The sequence below is a fragment of the Chiloscyllium plagiosum genome, chromosome 20 (assembly GCF_004010195.1).
Source record: "Chiloscyllium plagiosum isolate BGI_BamShark_2017 chromosome 20, ASM401019v2, whole genome shotgun sequence".
Taxonomy (NCBI): Eukaryota; Metazoa; Chordata; class Chondrichthyes; order Orectolobiformes; family Hemiscylliidae; genus Chiloscyllium; species Chiloscyllium plagiosum.
In genome coordinates, this window is record NC_057729.1 from 45,536,909 (window position 1) to 45,553,940 (window position 17,032).

The 17,032-nt window shown below is 39.7% G+C and overlaps 1 protein-coding gene across 3 annotated transcripts in view; it reads right to left on the minus strand.

Annotated features, from left to right (window-relative positions):
* LOC122560234 (nuclear receptor coactivator 3-like) overlaps positions 1-17,032 on the minus strand; it is a 174,363-nt gene that overhangs the window by 75,985 nt on the left and 81,346 nt on the right. Inside the window, exon 1 of one of the 3 annotated variants that reach the window (XM_043710709.1) lies at positions 6,590-6,646. The exons of 1 other annotated variant lie outside the window; for it this stretch is intronic. The gene's annotated coding sequence lies outside the window, so the exon portion shown is untranslated. Of the gene's footprint in view, positions 1-5,683; positions 5,910-6,589; positions 6,647-17,032 lie in introns of those variants that run through there. One more of the 3 variants, XM_043710707.1, reaches the window with a different exon arrangement.

Genomic DNA, 17,032 nt, shown 5'->3' on the forward strand with positions numbered 1-17,032 from the left:
GACAGAGTCATAGAGACGTACAGCACAGAAACAGACCCTTCGGTCCAACTCATCTATGCCAACCAGATATCCTAAATTAATCTCATCCCATTTGCCAGTACTTGACCGACCTCTCTCTAAACTCTTGCTAATCATATAGCCATCCAGGTGTCTTTCAAATATTGTAATTGTACCAGCCTCCATCACTTCCTTTGGCAGCTCATTCCATATATGCACTGTGTCAAAAAGTTGCCCGTTAGGTCCCTTTTATAGCTTGCCCCTCTTCCCTTAAATCTATGCCCTCAGGTTCTGGACTCCCCCACCCCAGGGAAAATACCTTGACTATTTACCCGATCCATGCCCCTCATGATTTTATAAACATCTATAGGGCCATCCCTCAGTCTCCGATACTCCAGGGAAAACAGCCCCAATCTGTTCAGCCTCAAACCCTCCAACTCTGGCAATTTCCCACAAAACCTTTTCTAAACCCTTTCAAATTTACAACATCCTTCCTATAGGAGGGAGACGACCAGAATTGCACACAATATTCCTAAAGTGGCCTAACCAATGTCCTGTGCAGCTGCAACATGACCTCCCAACTCGCCTGCTCAATGCTCTAAACAACAAAGTAAAAAATCGCACAACACCAGGTTATAGTCCAACAGGTTTATTCGGAAGTACAAGCTTTCAAAGCGCCGCTCCTTCCTCAGGTAAATGATGAAGGAGCAGCGTTCCGAAAGCTAGAACCTCCAAATAAACCTGTTGGACTATAAGCTGGTGTTGTGCGATTTTGAACTTTGTCCCTCCCAGTCCAGCACCAGACCCCTCACATCAAGGCTGACCAATAAAGGCAAACACACCAAATGCCTTCTTCACTGTCCTATCTATCTGCTACTTCCAAGGAACTATGAACCTGCACTCCAAGGTCTCTTTGTTCAGCAATGCTCAGAGTCATAGAGTCATAGAGATGTACAGCATGAAAACAGACCCTTCAGTCCAACCCGTCCATGCCGACCAGATATCTCAACCCAATCTAGCTCCACCTGCCAGCACCCGGCCCATATCCCTTCAAACCCTTCCTATTCATATACCCATCCAGATGCCTCTTAAATGTTGCAATTGTACCAGCCTCCACAACTTCCTCTGGCAGCTCATTCCATTCCTGTACTGCCCTCTGTGTGAAAAAGTTGCCTCTTATGTCTATCTTTCCCTTCTCACCCTAAACCTATGCCCTCTAGTTCTGGACTCCCCGACCCCAGGGAAAAGACTTTGTCTATTTACCCTATCCATGCCTCTCAATTTTGTAAACCGCTATAAGGTCACCCCTTAGCCTCCAATGCTCCAGGGAAAGCAGCCCCAGCCTGTTCAGCCTCTCCCTATAGCTCAAATCCTCCAACCCTGGCAACATCCTTGTAAATATTTTCTGGACCCTTTCAAGTTTCACAACATCTTTCCGATAGGAAGGAGACCAGAAATGCACGCAATATTCCAACAGCGGCCTAACCAATGTCCTGTACAGCCACAACATGACCTCCCAAATCCTGTACTCAATACTCTGACCAATAAAGGAAAGTATACTAAACGCCTTCTTCACTATCCTATCTACCTGCGACTCCACTTTCAAGGAGCTATGAACCTGCACTCCATGGTCTCCTTGTTCAGCAACACTCCCCAGGACCTTACCATTAAGTCCGGGTCTGATTTGCCTTTCCAAAATGCAGCATCTCACATTTATCTATTAAACTCCATCTGCCACTCCTTGACCCATTGGCCCTATTCTTATGTCTGGAAAACAAAACAACACAACAAGATCTAAAAGGATAAAATTGGAGATTACTCCTGCACCAATGAAAACAAAATTCATGCAAGTTATTGAAAATGTAACAACTACAGAATTACCAATGAAATACCAGAGAAGAATCTAATATAACTGTAATAACAAAGAAAAGTGGAATTGTAATTCTTAATAATTATAACCATGTTAGCAGCTTCAATTTGACCTAGTAATCGTTTTCTTAGGAATAGGTACCAATCAACCTATGAAACAGAGTCTGGAGTACATTGTAACTTCATTAACAAGCAGAATCTGGAAGATCATCAATAAGGCCTCAGCTAAAAACAGAGTCAGAAAGTTTCACCATGCACACAGTTATCTTGTTATTTTTACACAGACAGAAAATTTGAACTTCAGAAATAAAATCTCCAAAACAATTACCAGGTCTATATATTCATGTGCCAGCAAGATATGAGTGAGAGTATTACCTTAGCACTATTTTTTAAGATTAGATTCCCTACAGTGTGGAAACAGGCCCTTCGGCCCAACAAGTCCACACCAACCCTGCGAAGAGCAACCCACCCAGACCCATTCCCCTACATCTAACGCTATGGGCAATTTAGCGTGGCCAATTCACCTAACCTGCACATCTTTGGACTGTGGGAGGAAACCGGAGCACCCGGAGGAAACCCACGCTTGTTAAGTCACTGAACTTGATCTGACACAAAGCTACACTCTCCAATTTCAGCTGTGCTATTTCTGGACACCCACCACCCATCACAAGGAAAGAGCACCATCTTTCTGCCACTGACCTCCTCCTTAACCGCCACAATTGCATCATTCAAAACACGGAGTCCTGACTGCAGTTCCCTTCTTTTCTTAGTATAAGAAACAAATCCAAAGTCTGTCTGCAAATGAAGTGCTGTAGCACTGCTATTAATTTGAGCAGCCCAGTGGGTTAACTGCATACTGTGCCAACAGCTCACCCTGAATGCCAGTGTATTTGAAGACTCAACACTAAAATAATTTAGGTCTCCCATGTCAAAGCATAGCAGATGACTTGCCCAATAAGGCTCCAGATACTCGAGATATGTAAATTAGACACTACATATTCTTAAAACTTTGAATGAGATGACTCAAAACAAGGCTAAAAATACTGGTTCAAGACAACTAATATGCCTGACAGGCTTTATATTAAGCAGATATTTTGCGCAAATCATATAAACTAAGACTTGTGTATGCACTATCACTCTATGTCAGACCTTTGTGAAAATATTCCATCACTGTTATTCCAGTGCTTTATTCCTTCCAACAACTTGTGTGCACAATGGTTTAACTACTTTGCCTGAAATACCACCTTGGTGAAATTCAACTGCTACAGCCTGAGAGGTGGTTATTCAGTGCTTGTGAAAGATTCCTGGAATTTTATCAACTTGGTGTTATGATTGCCTCAGGATCAGAAATTAAAGAGGAGAAGCCCACTCCAGAAAGCTTTGGAGATTTAAACGCAGATTTTAAATGTGTGTGATATCTCTAGTATCGAAAGATTGATATCCATTATGGTGCTCACAATGAATCTAAAGATAACTTCTTATTTGCTATGGAATAATATTCATTCAAAGTTATCTATCATACTATCATATTATAAACACCCTTATACACAAATGCACCTGCATATGCACACTGTGCTTTCTACAACAAGTTGAGGAAGCATCTGCTTTAACTGATAAAGAAATGAACAGCAGGGAGTGGTAAAACTAATAGGACAGTGAGAAATAATGTTGCAGTGTAGTTGCTTTTCTTCCTCATTGCAGAACCATGTTCTGACAACTAGAAATGGCAATGAAGTAACCTGAGGCAGAAAATGTGATGTAGTAGTGTATCATCAGATTTCTTGTTAAAATTCTCAAATATGTTGATGTTTGAACTGATCTACTGCAAAAGTTATGGATGCCCAGCCCAAGAAAGATCATAAATTGCAATAGGTCATACAAATCATGAAAGACCAATATGTTCCCATTATTTTTTTTTAGCCAAATATGAACTATATAGCTCACTACACATTTGTTAAATCCTGTAGGAGGTGTTGTCATCACATGAAGACTGAGTTATTTTAAATATTTTAAAAAATAACTATACAACAATTTTAAAACTTTAGAAATTGGGGAAATACGCATAACAGAAGGATGGTGGTCCATCTCGCAATTCTTTACTCAACATGAGTACTGTAATTTTAATCCTCAGTAATAATATGAAGCAGGTAGTTTGAACTTGTCAAATCAAAACTTGCTCCTATGTCCTAAAATTATCCTTCTGCCCTCATTTTTTGTTGCTATACTAAGTTGCTAATTGGAGGTCAATGAAGACCATGAAGTCACTCTTGTGCATCATTTGTGGATCCATCTCAGAGTGGCCTGCACCCGGATTGTCAAGTAAATCCAGGAAGTTCTCACATTTTTATGCTATGAAACATTTGCAGTACTATAAAGCAGCTCAGTGTGTTAACCTTCCAAAGGTAGTGGCAGATTACTAGTTAACTAGAGGAGGAAGTGTAGCAGATTTTATTCAGAATAAATCCAGGTAGAATCAGGTCATGAAGCAGGAAGGGCAAGAGAGAGGGGAAATATTTTCGTTGCTGTGATACCACAACAATCCATAGTTACTACTACCTTATAACCCAGATAATCAAGTGCAAACTGCAATTTATACTAGCTCCAATTCGTGATTTGAAAAAAATGGAGGAGCAAGATATGATCAGCAAAATTGTTGCTTTAAAATCACTACAATTCTAGCCATTTTATCCAAGCTTTTCCTTTTATAAAATAAAGTGCTTCTCAGTTCTTATACTGAGGTTAGACTTGCAGTTGTACACCCTTTTTAAAAGGTGGTAGTTAACAGCAGTGAAACCTCCCAACTCCATTTTGTAACATCTTCCATACACTCAGAGCTCTGTTGAAAGCAGAATTGAATATACTAATATACACTCAAATTATAAAAAAATTCTGGTCAAAAGCAAAACATTATGGGCGGCACGGTGGCACAGTGGTTAGCACTGTTGCCTCACAGCACCAGAGACCCGGGTTCAATTCCCGCCTCAGGCGACTGACTGTGTGGAGTTTGCACATTCTCCCCGTGTCTGCGTGGGTTTCCTCCGGGTACTCCGGTTTCCTCCCATAGTCCAAAAATGTGCAGGTCACGTGAATTGGCCATGCTAAATTGCCTGTAGTGTTAGGTGCAGGGGTAAATGTAGGGGAATGGGTCTGGGTGGGTTGCGCTTCGGCGGATCGGTGTGGACTTGTTGGGCCGAAGGGCCTGTTTCCACAGTGTAAGTAATCTAATTATATTGATAAGATAAGAACAAGAAAGGGTCTTTCATGTACCACAACATTATTCAGGCTACACATAGACTCATGCATCTTCTTTCTACATCTCATGATTTGATATTATTTTCTCATCTAATCAAACTTTGTTGCTGATCAATTAAATGAAAACATTGAATTAACAGATACAGTTATCAATAGATACAAAAATATTGCTGAACGTGGTATTAACAAAAAATTAAACTTAAGACAACTGTACGTGCAATAAAAGGTCAACAGATGGGTCTGAGTTACTAGTCATATGGAAAAATATGCATTACCGTGCCACTGCTGAAAAATTACAGGTATGTCCTTTCATAATCTCATGTACCTTTGTCGCAAATGTACACATTTATTTCAGAATGAATACAGATACCAACACTGCTTCAAACAAAAAACTTTTAATTTTGAGAATGTCTAAAAATAATCCTTGGCAAGCAAAATTGAAATAATTGCACCCACACACCCGAGAAGCAGTCACTATCACAGCACTTCCAGTAATATGCTTTTTATGCAGAGGAAGTCAGCATAAACAGTGAGAAGATATTACACAAAAAAACCTGATGCTTACCTTTAACCAATGAGAACGCTGAAAGTAGGCAAATTGCCAAGATGTTGGTGGCATTCTGATAAACACCTAACTACAACCCAGTTAGCTAAAAGTAATCATCCATTTAAAAAAAAATTCTTTTTCTACCTTTATCTGAGTGAACATTAGGCAAAGTACTACATACCAAAGTTAAGTTAAAGACCTTTCAAAATTCAGAGTAATCAGCTTGCTACTGGGGAAAACAGAAAACAGGAAACAAATCAACAAAACTCATCAGCTTGTTTCACTTAGTTCACGTGATCTTTGCCCAGTCAGCAGCCAATGCATTCGCCTTCCTGTATTGCCAGAATTATTGCACTGATCGTAATGACTGCTGAAAAATTCCCAACCTCCTCCTCGAAAAGAATGTATCAAGCAGATTTCCAGCATGCACAGTGCTCCCAAAGAATGCTGCTCTGATTGCATTATTTTTAATGTTTCATTTTAATTATAGAATCTAAAAGATCTAAACATAATTCTGTTTAAAAAAAACAAATTTATAATGTGTACATTGAAGGTGGTTAAATACAAGTCTGGAAACCTGGTATTTGAAAGAATCTGGAGTAACTGCAGACTGCACCATCTCTTACTATTTATAAAATCATTGCTTGCACATAGAATTATCAGAAATCACACCCTACCCTCCCTCCCCTAACCCACCTATTATGGAAAAAAAATCTAGACAAATTTCCCACTTCTACTATTCTGCATCTACTATTTTTAGAGGACTATGTAACTATTGCTTTCTGTGGGAGACACTAATGTGGTGGTTCGGAGCTTTTGGTTTAAAGTACACATAAATTAAACAGATGCTACGTTTTTAAAAGACAAGACTTCTGAATCTTAATAAAAAGCTGAATGTCTCATTCTCACTTTAGCATGACTTACCAGTAAATAGCAATCTCGTTAGATGCAAATGACAGTTGCAGTACAACATATTCAAATGGTTCCTGAAGGGCTGTTATGAATAACAATGCACTGAAATCAAGTACTCATGTCCCTCCCCTTCCTCCCCACCAGTACAACCACCTCCCTCTCCCCTCCCCCAACCCACCATAACATTAAAATTAGTTACAGTTTGGGGTGTTTTTTTTAAAATGCAGATTAATATCATGGACTTTTGAAAGATCTACACAATGTTGCAGTCTGGTTCTCAGTCTTTACTATATTACTAGATAAGTCATTGCGAATATGTGACTTAGAATCATAGAATCCCTATGGTGCAGAAAAAGGCTATTCAGCCCATCAAGTCTGCAACAACCCTCCGAACAGCATCCCACTTATGCCCAAGCCCCCATCCTAACGCCGTCATCCCACTTTTACTGTGGTTAACCCATCTAGCCTGCATATCCTTGGACACTAGGGGGGTAATTTACCATGAACCGCGTGCTGTATGGCAGCAATACTAACCATTGAGCCACTGTTCCGCGATTTTTAATTTCTAAAGTCATACTCAGTAATAAGTGAATTTAGTATTATCTCCCCTTTCAGAGCCATAAAAGTAGGCTCATTTCAATCCTAACATGTATTTGCACTCATTGCATGTGGGCATCGTAATGCCTGCATTTACTGTCCATCACCAATTGCCTGAGAAGGCACTAAGCGACCTTCTGGAAAAATGAATGACTTACTAGGCCATCGTAGATGTCAATTAAGAATAAATATTGGTTTGGAATCATAAGTGGAGTCATCAGGTGGTGATGGCAGATTTCCTGCCCTAAATGTTGCCGAAGAACTGGATTGAATTTTATGACAGTCCCATAGGTTAATGAGTACCATTAATGTTTAACTATTTCAGATTTATTTAATTGAATTTAAATTCCAGAAGTGCAAAGATCAAGAGTGCAGGCCTCTGGATTACTAGTCCAGGAACAGAACCATTATGCTCCCGTACCCCTGTGATGCTCAAGCTGAGTGGGTGCCAAACTGAAACCACACCACATTTTTGACACATACACTGAGTAAGAAACACAGAAGCTGTTTCTCACACTGTTACTCAGTGTCTCTTTTTGCCCCCTCTCCTATCTCAGCTGGTATAGAAATTAAATTCATGCTGTTGGCATCACTATGCATAGCAAACCAGCCTTCCAGCCAACTGAGCTAATTCCCATATATATATAATGTCACAAAATGTAACAGAATTCATTACAAGTAAAAACAGTATTGAAGAGTTCTAACTTCAGCAGTTAGATCAAAGTTGAAGGACTGATTCCTGATCAACAATAGCGCCTATCTAAAGTAGGCATTTTATCTCAAGGTAATTCTTCTGGGATCATCTTATTTGTGACTGTATTAATCTAATCTGCTCCCTATCCCATTCCCAACATATTTTTCATTAAATAAAGGTGCACAGAAAGTGAATCAATATGTAAACATGCTGTTTGGTCTTTATCAAGCTACTAATATTTTTTTCCTCCACATCCTGAGTTATTTCAAAATTACTTTTCAATTTATGCTCAAGCCTCAACAATGCTGGCAAGGCTACCTTACATTGTTATACCCCTGGTTTCTTTAAGTGCTACAGCCCTGGAGGTGATGGTGTCAAATTATTGACCCAGCAATGAGGAATGAACAGCAATCTCCTTCCAACTCAATGAGGTAACCAACTAGGAGGGAACGTTGAAGGTAATGGTGTCCCAATAACATATCATTAAGAGACACAAAAGCTGCTAAGAGATCACTGGGGCAAGAGTTGCTGTTGGAAGTAACCTTAATCAGTTTTACGGTGCATCTTACAGCCAATGCACTTTGCAACTACAATGCCCTAAGGAATAGGATTCACAGTTATGTGCAAACCTGGCAATCAACCCTGTAATCAGTCCCAGATGATGTCTAGTTTAGAATTTGGTTATGAATGTACTCATACATGCAATTCTTGGGTGCTTGGTCACATTGCCCACTTAGATCTCAGTGGACATATTCATAATATTGAAGAGCCTTTGATCAGACAATGTGTGCAACTGTATTGACCCTGGATTGTGGATGATCAATGGCAGGCTCAAGAATTTTATGGAAGGAGGTCAATTCAGATAACTGGGCCTTCTCTTGTTGGAGGGATATTTCCTTGCACTTAAGTTACTTTAATGCAGGTTACCTTACTATATGTAGGCCTATGCTTCCTAATCAGCTGAATTCTACAAGGAGGTGGAAGACAAGGCATGATTAATAAACATAATCTATTACATAAGGTAGAGGTAGAGGTTAATTGATAAAGGAACTGATTTTACTGTTGCCCAGTAAAGCAATGAGTCTACTACAGTTAGCGTCTTTAGTGCCAATTTTAATTCCATGCAACATAGCTTCACCACTGTCCTTGAAGTGACTATAGACCAGATAGTTAGTTTTGCTGAGCTCCCCCTAGTTCCCCCACTTGAAAGCCTCAGTTGCCCTCTGGGATGGAAAGCTAGCCTCCACCTTTTCCACCTTGAACTCAAGAAAGATGGGGTGTGGGGAGAGAAAGAGGGGGTGGAATAGTTGACAAGTCAACAGTGTCTCCAATCAGCATTATCCTGCCATCAAGTTTTCTTTGGGAGTGTGGAAAGCATTAAACTTGGTTATTGTTTCAGATTGATAACATTTAATCAAAAACATTAAGTGTTTTGCTGACTTGAAACATGAACTCAGTTTCTCTTCTGATCTACTCAGTATTTCCAATCTCCAGCATTTACGATATTTATGCTTTTAATTAGAATCCCCAGAGTATGGAAACAGGCCATTTGGCCCAACAAGTCCACACTGACCCTCCGAACAGTATCCCACCCAGACCCATTCCCCTACACTGATTATTCTAAATATCCCCTAACTAATGCACCTACCCTGCACATCCCTGAAGACTATGCGTAGTTTAGCATGGCCAATTCATCTAATTCATCTAACCTGCACATCTTTGGACTGCGGGAGAAAACTGGAGCACCGGAAGAAACCCACGCAGACACAGAGAATGGGCAAACTCCACACAGTCGCCTGAGATTGAAATCGAACCTGGGTCCCTGGCGCTGTGAGGCAGCAGTGCTAACTACTGAGCCAATGTGCCACCCAAATACACAGATATTTGCTAGTTGCTGTTACTCCATGGTATTGGTGATCATTCCTTCTATTAATTTGTCAATGTTTTAAGGGAAACTGATAAATTTGTGTACTGAGATAGCTCAACTACCAACTGCACTAGTTTGAGTGCATAGCATCACAACGGCAATGTTGACAAGGCTTGACCTGGCGTTTGTCGTATCCAATGTATTCAGCTGCTTATCCTGTCAAATGAACCAAGCGGGTTTGATTTTTTTTATCTGTTCAGTATTCAGAATGTTATTGACCATTCATTAAGTTGCAAACACTTCAGCATGATGGCATCACTATCATGCAGAAAACAAAGTCAGTCAGAGGAACAAATTGTAATCCAAATATTTGAGCAAATTCAGAAAAAACTTGAATGTAAGCAAACCTTCAGTGAACAACTAAGACCCAACGAGGCACAAAAAGCAACACTACAGTCATTCGCTCAAATTACATACTACATCAATGGCAGTTTCCATGATTATAAAATAATAACAAGCCATTACTCAGTAAAATATTATTTGAAGGATGTTGTGAAACTTGAAAGGGTTCAAAAAAGATTTACAAGGATATTGCCAGGGTTGCAGGGTCTGAGTGAGAGGAAGAGGCTGAATAGTCTGGGGCTTTTTTACCTGCAGCGTCAGAGGCTGAGGCGTGACCTCACAGAGATTTATAAAATCATGAGGGGCATGAATAGGTTAAATAGACAATGTCATTTCCCTGGGGTGGGCGAGTCTAGAACTAGAGGGCATAGGTTTAGGGTGAGAGGGGAAAGATTTAAAAGGGACCTAAGGGGTAACGTTTTCATGTAGAAGGTGGTGCGTACATGGAATGAGCTGCCAGAGGAAGTGGTGGAGGCTGGTACAATTACAACATTTAAAAGGCATCTGGTTGCGTATACGAATAAGAAAGGTTTGGAGGGATATGGATCAAGTGCAGGCAAATGGGACAAGATTAACTTAGAATATCTGGTTGGCATGGATAAGTTGGACCGAAGGATCTGTTTCTGTGCTGTACATCTCTATGACTATAGCCAGCAAATGTTAATTGTTAAATTAAATAAAATTAACACTTCAAGATACACATCACCAACATGTAGAACTGGGTTTTCCCCCCGAAGTCAGACAGAAACATGCAACAGTTGATGCTAAAGTGGAATGTTACATTAAGATAGATTAATTGCACAGAATATTAAAAACAGCTGCACTTAACAAAGTTACTCAACATATGTCTTGATATTATTGATACTGCGTGTGCATGAATGTGTACTTTCAACATTCACTTTTTGTATTTAGAGTTTCTTTGTATCAATTTCAAGATAAAATCAACTTTTATCCTTTCACCAACCAACACCAAAACAAATTAGAGCTTTATCAGGTTAGTTTTGTAAAAATGGCTTTTAAAATATCTTGAGCTCCAATTACTGCAATGGTACGATTTGATAACATTTCCTATCTGCAGTAAGAAATAGTGCTGAGTTTGAGGTAAAAACACAATGACATTCATTGGAAGGTGAAGAAATGACCATATAACGTGGGGTCTTTTCAAATTGATCCTGATATTGTTAAAATAATCATGATTTACTTTAAATATGCAACTCATTCAAAAATCACAAGCAATGAAGCACCTCAAGTTTGATCAAAAAATAACCTTTTGGATTTCTTTGAATTAACTTTTAAAAGTTACAGGTCGTTATTGCTGTGAAAGAATTATCAAGTGTTCTGATCAGTTGAGGCAAAAAATACTAAATAAGAAGAAGCATCAAAAGGAAGCAAAAATACAGAAAATGACAGACTCTCAACTGTTATTAGAACCACTACTTCCTTTGTACGTCTGGGAAGTTACCTTCATTTCTGGTAGGCAGTTCCACTGCACTGCTGTAGATCTTACATGTGATCTAATCTACCCTTTAATGCATTTCTCATTATTCCCAACGTTATCCTATTATTTACTAATGCATTCTTATGTTTTACCAACTTATTTGTAAATGAAGAGTAATGTACTTATAAATTAAAATAATTTGCACAGTAATTGCATAATTTGAATAAGGCCACCTGAAAAGGTAGTATTCCCACTCCAAGAGAAATACTTGGAGTGCACACCCAATAATGTAAATACTACGAATGCAGTAACATTAATTCCCATTATTCTAAGTTGCCAATCTGATGAATGTAGTTGTCACAGAAGCAATAAATTTTAAGTGATTTTGTAAGCTTTCACATTCTCATTATCAATCCAACTCAAGAACAAGTCATTACCAAGTATGCTTTTGTCTTGGAAGCCAGATTGAAACTCTCACCCTGCAAACTTCATCTTTGCTCAATGAATGCCTTTTGTAGGCAATATCATAACACCAGGAAACATGTAAACCAAACAGATCATTTAATTTAAAATTATATTACTTTATCCCTGGAAAGACAAACAATTTAGAGTCAGTCACTGCTCAAGAACATTTACTTCCTCATTGGCCCTTCAATTGGCCTTTTGAGCACCTCAACTGGAACGGATTATATTTTTGTTGCAGTCTGAGATTTGGAGTTCAGGTCTGAAACTAGCAAATACTAAGGGGGGACTTTCTGACCCACGTATTAATTCATATTGGCTAGCCAATTAATTTCAATATTCTTCAGTGGCATTGAATTCAGTTATGTTGTGGGAATGCCACGTTCATGCCTGTCCATACCCATCACTGGAATAAAATGGACTGCATGCAATTGAACTGTCCGAGAGATGACAAACAATGAAGACTGAAACAGAATAAACAAATTATTACAGTTTTAGTAATACAATGATTGATCCAGGGTGTTGTATACTTCTCCATTAGCTTCTGATGATTTCTAGTGGGTTACAAATCACCACAGAGGCTGTTAATGTTTAAAAGAGAAATCAAACTAGCCAGTGATTGATTGATTGAAAGAAAGAAAGAATACCACAAGATTTCATATTTGAAATCAAAAATGAACTTTCTATTAAATAGACCAACCAGGCACTCTCTCAGATAACCATTCGTATCTTACCAAAAAGCACAACACAATCTCAAATTCTTTAGACTAAACCTCTCTAACGAGCATTCCCCGATCCATTATGTCTTGCCCCCTGGAATTCTATGGTTACCTAACAGGTTCTTGAAGGTTGTCTTCTGCGTTGTGGTCAATTCTAAATTTTCCCTTGATAGGTCTGGAACTTTTCAGCTCAAGCCATGGTACTGGCAAAAGAGAAAGTTAGAAATATCCCTGGTGTGTAAGGGCTTTATTTTCCTGGCCCACAGCTACCTCTCAGCGCCAGATATTTTCATTTATTTTCTAACTGATTTGTAGGATCGAGCAAAAATCTCCAATATCTAAAGCAATGGATAAAATCCTGTACTCTTCAAAACTTTTTGTTAAAAAGGGGGTACCTGGACCAAGTTCTGTGGGAATACACAACACAATCAGCTAACCAGAGAATGGAGATTGCTATCTGTGATTATTGTTCAGCTTGAAATCCCAATTTATACCTCTGCTCTAAAAGAATAAATCTACCAAGACCAACTGGCCCAGCCCAAGACAACTTTCGCACCTCGGGCTACACAACGCAGACAGTATGGGGCCTACACAGATAATGGACATTCAACCTTGATCAACTTCCAAATAAAAGACATTGTTGGGGGGGGGGGGGGAGAAGCCAACAAGCACCATCCAATCAAGAGCTCCAAGACACAGTCTGTTCTAAATCAAGATAACCAACGGCAAGAACCCCAGCAACCAGCCACGACCAGCAGAACTAAAGACCGACTCAACCAAATCAACCAACACCACAAGTCCTCAGATACAACTGGAGGTAAAAATCCCATCCCACAAAACCAGCAGAAAGTAAAGAAAACCACGTACTTACTAGGTAGATCCAATACACACCTCACCACATCAGTGGACTCAACCCAAACTGAAAAACTTATGCAGACCATAGAAATAGCCAGGTGCACTTCAAAGGTGTGTTTATTCGTGATTCCTGATAAAGAGCTTATGCCTGAAACATCAACTCAACCTGCTCCTCGGATGCTGTCTGACCTGCTGTGTTTTTCTAGCACCAGAACAGCATTTGCAGCTCTCACCTCCCAGTGTATCTCAGTGGTGAGCTTAAATTCCCAAAACCCCAAAATTCTGACCTAGCTAGCAGGGAGGGGACAGTGGATGGTGACAGTGCATTGGTACCAGAAAAGTAGGAATTCGGATTAAAGAGTCTGAAATTAGCGCTGGTGTTTTTGTCAGTGTGTCAGTTGGATATTGTTCTAATCGTGTTCATCTAGTTAGTGTTTTTAAAGTACTACAGTTCTATATAATTGATTGTCAATTTCTTTGATTTATTGCATTGCCTATTTTCTTGTATTAAAATTAACTTTTGTATTTCAAAAAACACAGATTCTTTTGTCCTGAAATATTTCACATTCCTTAAACAAGCCCAGAGTCTATATTCGGATCTGGGAGCAATTCGAACTGCTTAAAGATTAGAAGATAACTGACTGCAAACCAGAACCCTACAGATCCAAACTAACTGCTTGCTTTGCTTTCTGGGTGACTGTAGATTTCTTTCTCTAGCTTCAAGCTTTTTTCCTCATGAATTCTGTTACTCAGTGCTGACTACCTGTACTTGCGAGAAGAAAGATACATGCAAACAAATGAACAAAAGTCTCCTCCATAATCCCACAGCCCATCTCTGTAGCATGTGGGATTCTTGAGACGTTCTAAACATAAGTAAATATCTTTCATTTTCAAAGCAACCCCTTTGTTTATATGACCCATATTATATCTCTAAACAAAATAATGGTCCTTTGTCCAAATTCCATGGTTCCATCAATGAACTCCCTTATTTGTAAGATGTTCTTATCTTGTTTGATCTGGGAATTACATGAATAATCGAAATCCCTTGCTGAAATAAATGAAGCCCTCCTTCTCTACCTAAAGCACAACAATGGGTCATATATTCTTTAGATTTCTTCCTTTGAATGTTGACCTTACTAAATGAACACCTAACTGTAAATATCCCAGGTCTATTATTTGAAATTGCATTCACTTCAAGATTGGTCATCGGTTTCACAACCAAATGCTTGCATTTATTTTACACTCAATAATTTAATTCCCAACTTAAAAAAGTTACACAGTCTTAAAAGTTTTGTCTTTAAAATATCATAAACCATGAAACTAAAGGATGATGACTTAGCTGTCCAGACATACAATTCCTTAAGCCTTTACTTCAGACATTGGAAAATGAGATTTATTCCTGCAGGGAGGCAGTGGGCAGTCCATATCTGGTTACAAGACCCACGAGAACAGCAATATACAGTTGAATCTCTTGAACTTCTTCAGTCATTCAATTAGATCATGGCATGTCAGCCTTCCATGTGAACCTCTCAGCAGATTAGTTTTGAAACTTTCGAGCAACGCAATGGATTTCTAAACATGCTAGTCAGGAAGCTCCCCGGAATAAAAAATAAGTTAAAGTACTTGAGAGTATTTCACCAGCAATTGCAGATTTGACACACAAGTTTCAGGCTTACCGTATTCTGGAAAATGTGCCACTTGTCATATCAACTTTCATATTTGCTCTTACTTCAGTCTAACTAACTACAGCTGGCTTTGATAGAATTACATTTTTAACATAAATGCAAACTTATTTAAAAATAGATTTTAAGCATTGGAACACTGAACTTTGAAAAATGCTTTCAAATCTTACACATCAATAGGTAATGGTTAACTGACTAAAATGGAATACTCTCAAAATTAAGTTCCAAGAAACAAAGAGGTTTTCTTCAAACCTATTTTCAACGTGGTTTGCCACACTGCGCTGCACAGCAATAAGCTTACCAGCAATACAATCGGTAATTTTCTTTTCAACTTATCTTAGTACATAAAAGGAGTTGAAATCTGAAGGAAAAGAGAATACCAGTGAGGGAAAAAACATTGGTATGGTTAGTAGGTTTGCTAGTAACACCAAAATTGGTGGTATTGTAGACAGTGAAGAAGGTTATCTAAGATTACAAAGGGATTTTGATCAAGTGGGCCAATGGGCCAATGAGTGGCAGATGGAGTATAAAAGGGAGGTGTTGCACTTTGGTAAAACAAATAAGGGCAAGATTTACACAGTTAATGGTAGGGCCCTGTGGAGTATTGTAGAACAGAAATACCCAAGTGTTTTTAGATTAGATTACAGTGTGGAAACAGGCCCTTCGGCCCAACAAGTCCACACCGACCCGCCGAAGCGAAACCCACCCATACCCCTACATTTACCCCTTACCTAACACTACGGACAATTTAGCATGGCCAATTCACCTGACCCTGCACATCTTTGGACTGTGGGAGGAAACCGGAGCACCCGGAGGAAACCCACGCAGACACGGGGAGAATGTGCAAACTCCACACAGTCAGTCGCCTGAGGCGGGAATTGAACCCGGGTCTCTGGCGCCGTGAGGCAGCAGTGCTAACCACTGTGCCACCGTGCCGCCCGTGTTCAGGTGCATAGTTCATTGAAAGTTGCATCACAGGTAGACAGAGTGGTAAAGAAGGCACTTGGCACGCTTGCCTTTGTTGTTCAGACCATTCAGAATAGGAGATGGGATGTTAAGTTGCAGTAGTACAGGGCGTTGGTGAGGCCACATCTTGAGTACTATGCACAGTTTTGGCCGCCTGCTTTGGAAAGAGATTATTAAATTGGAGAGGGTCATAGAGATGTAAAGCATGAAAACAGACCCTTCGGTCCAACCCATCCATGCCGACCAGATATCCCAACCCAATCTTGTCCCACCTGCCAGCACCCGGCCCATATCCCTCCAAACCCTTCCTATTCATACACCCATCCAAATGCCTCTTAAATGTTGCAATTGTACTAGCCTCCACCACATCCTCTGGCAGCTCATTCCATACACGTACTGCCCTCTGTGTGAAAAAGTTGCCCCTTACATCTCTTTTATATCTTTCCCCTCTCACCCTAAACCTATGCCCTCTAATGGGCTTATGCCCGAAACGTTGATTCTCCTGCTCCTTGGATGCTGCCTGACCTGCTGCGCTTTTCCAGCAACACATTTTTCAGCTCATCAGGGAAACCACACACCATTCTGCTTTTCCTCTGCTGGCCACAGAAATGTTTGTCTGTACCTCTGACTACAGAATTCCCGAATACAATTATCTCTTGGAAGCCGACCTACCCCTCGTTGCATTAGAGCCAGTCTCAATACCAGAAACTTGGCTGTTCATGCTACGTTCCCCTGAGAATCCATCAGCCCCTACATTTTCCAAAACAGCATAC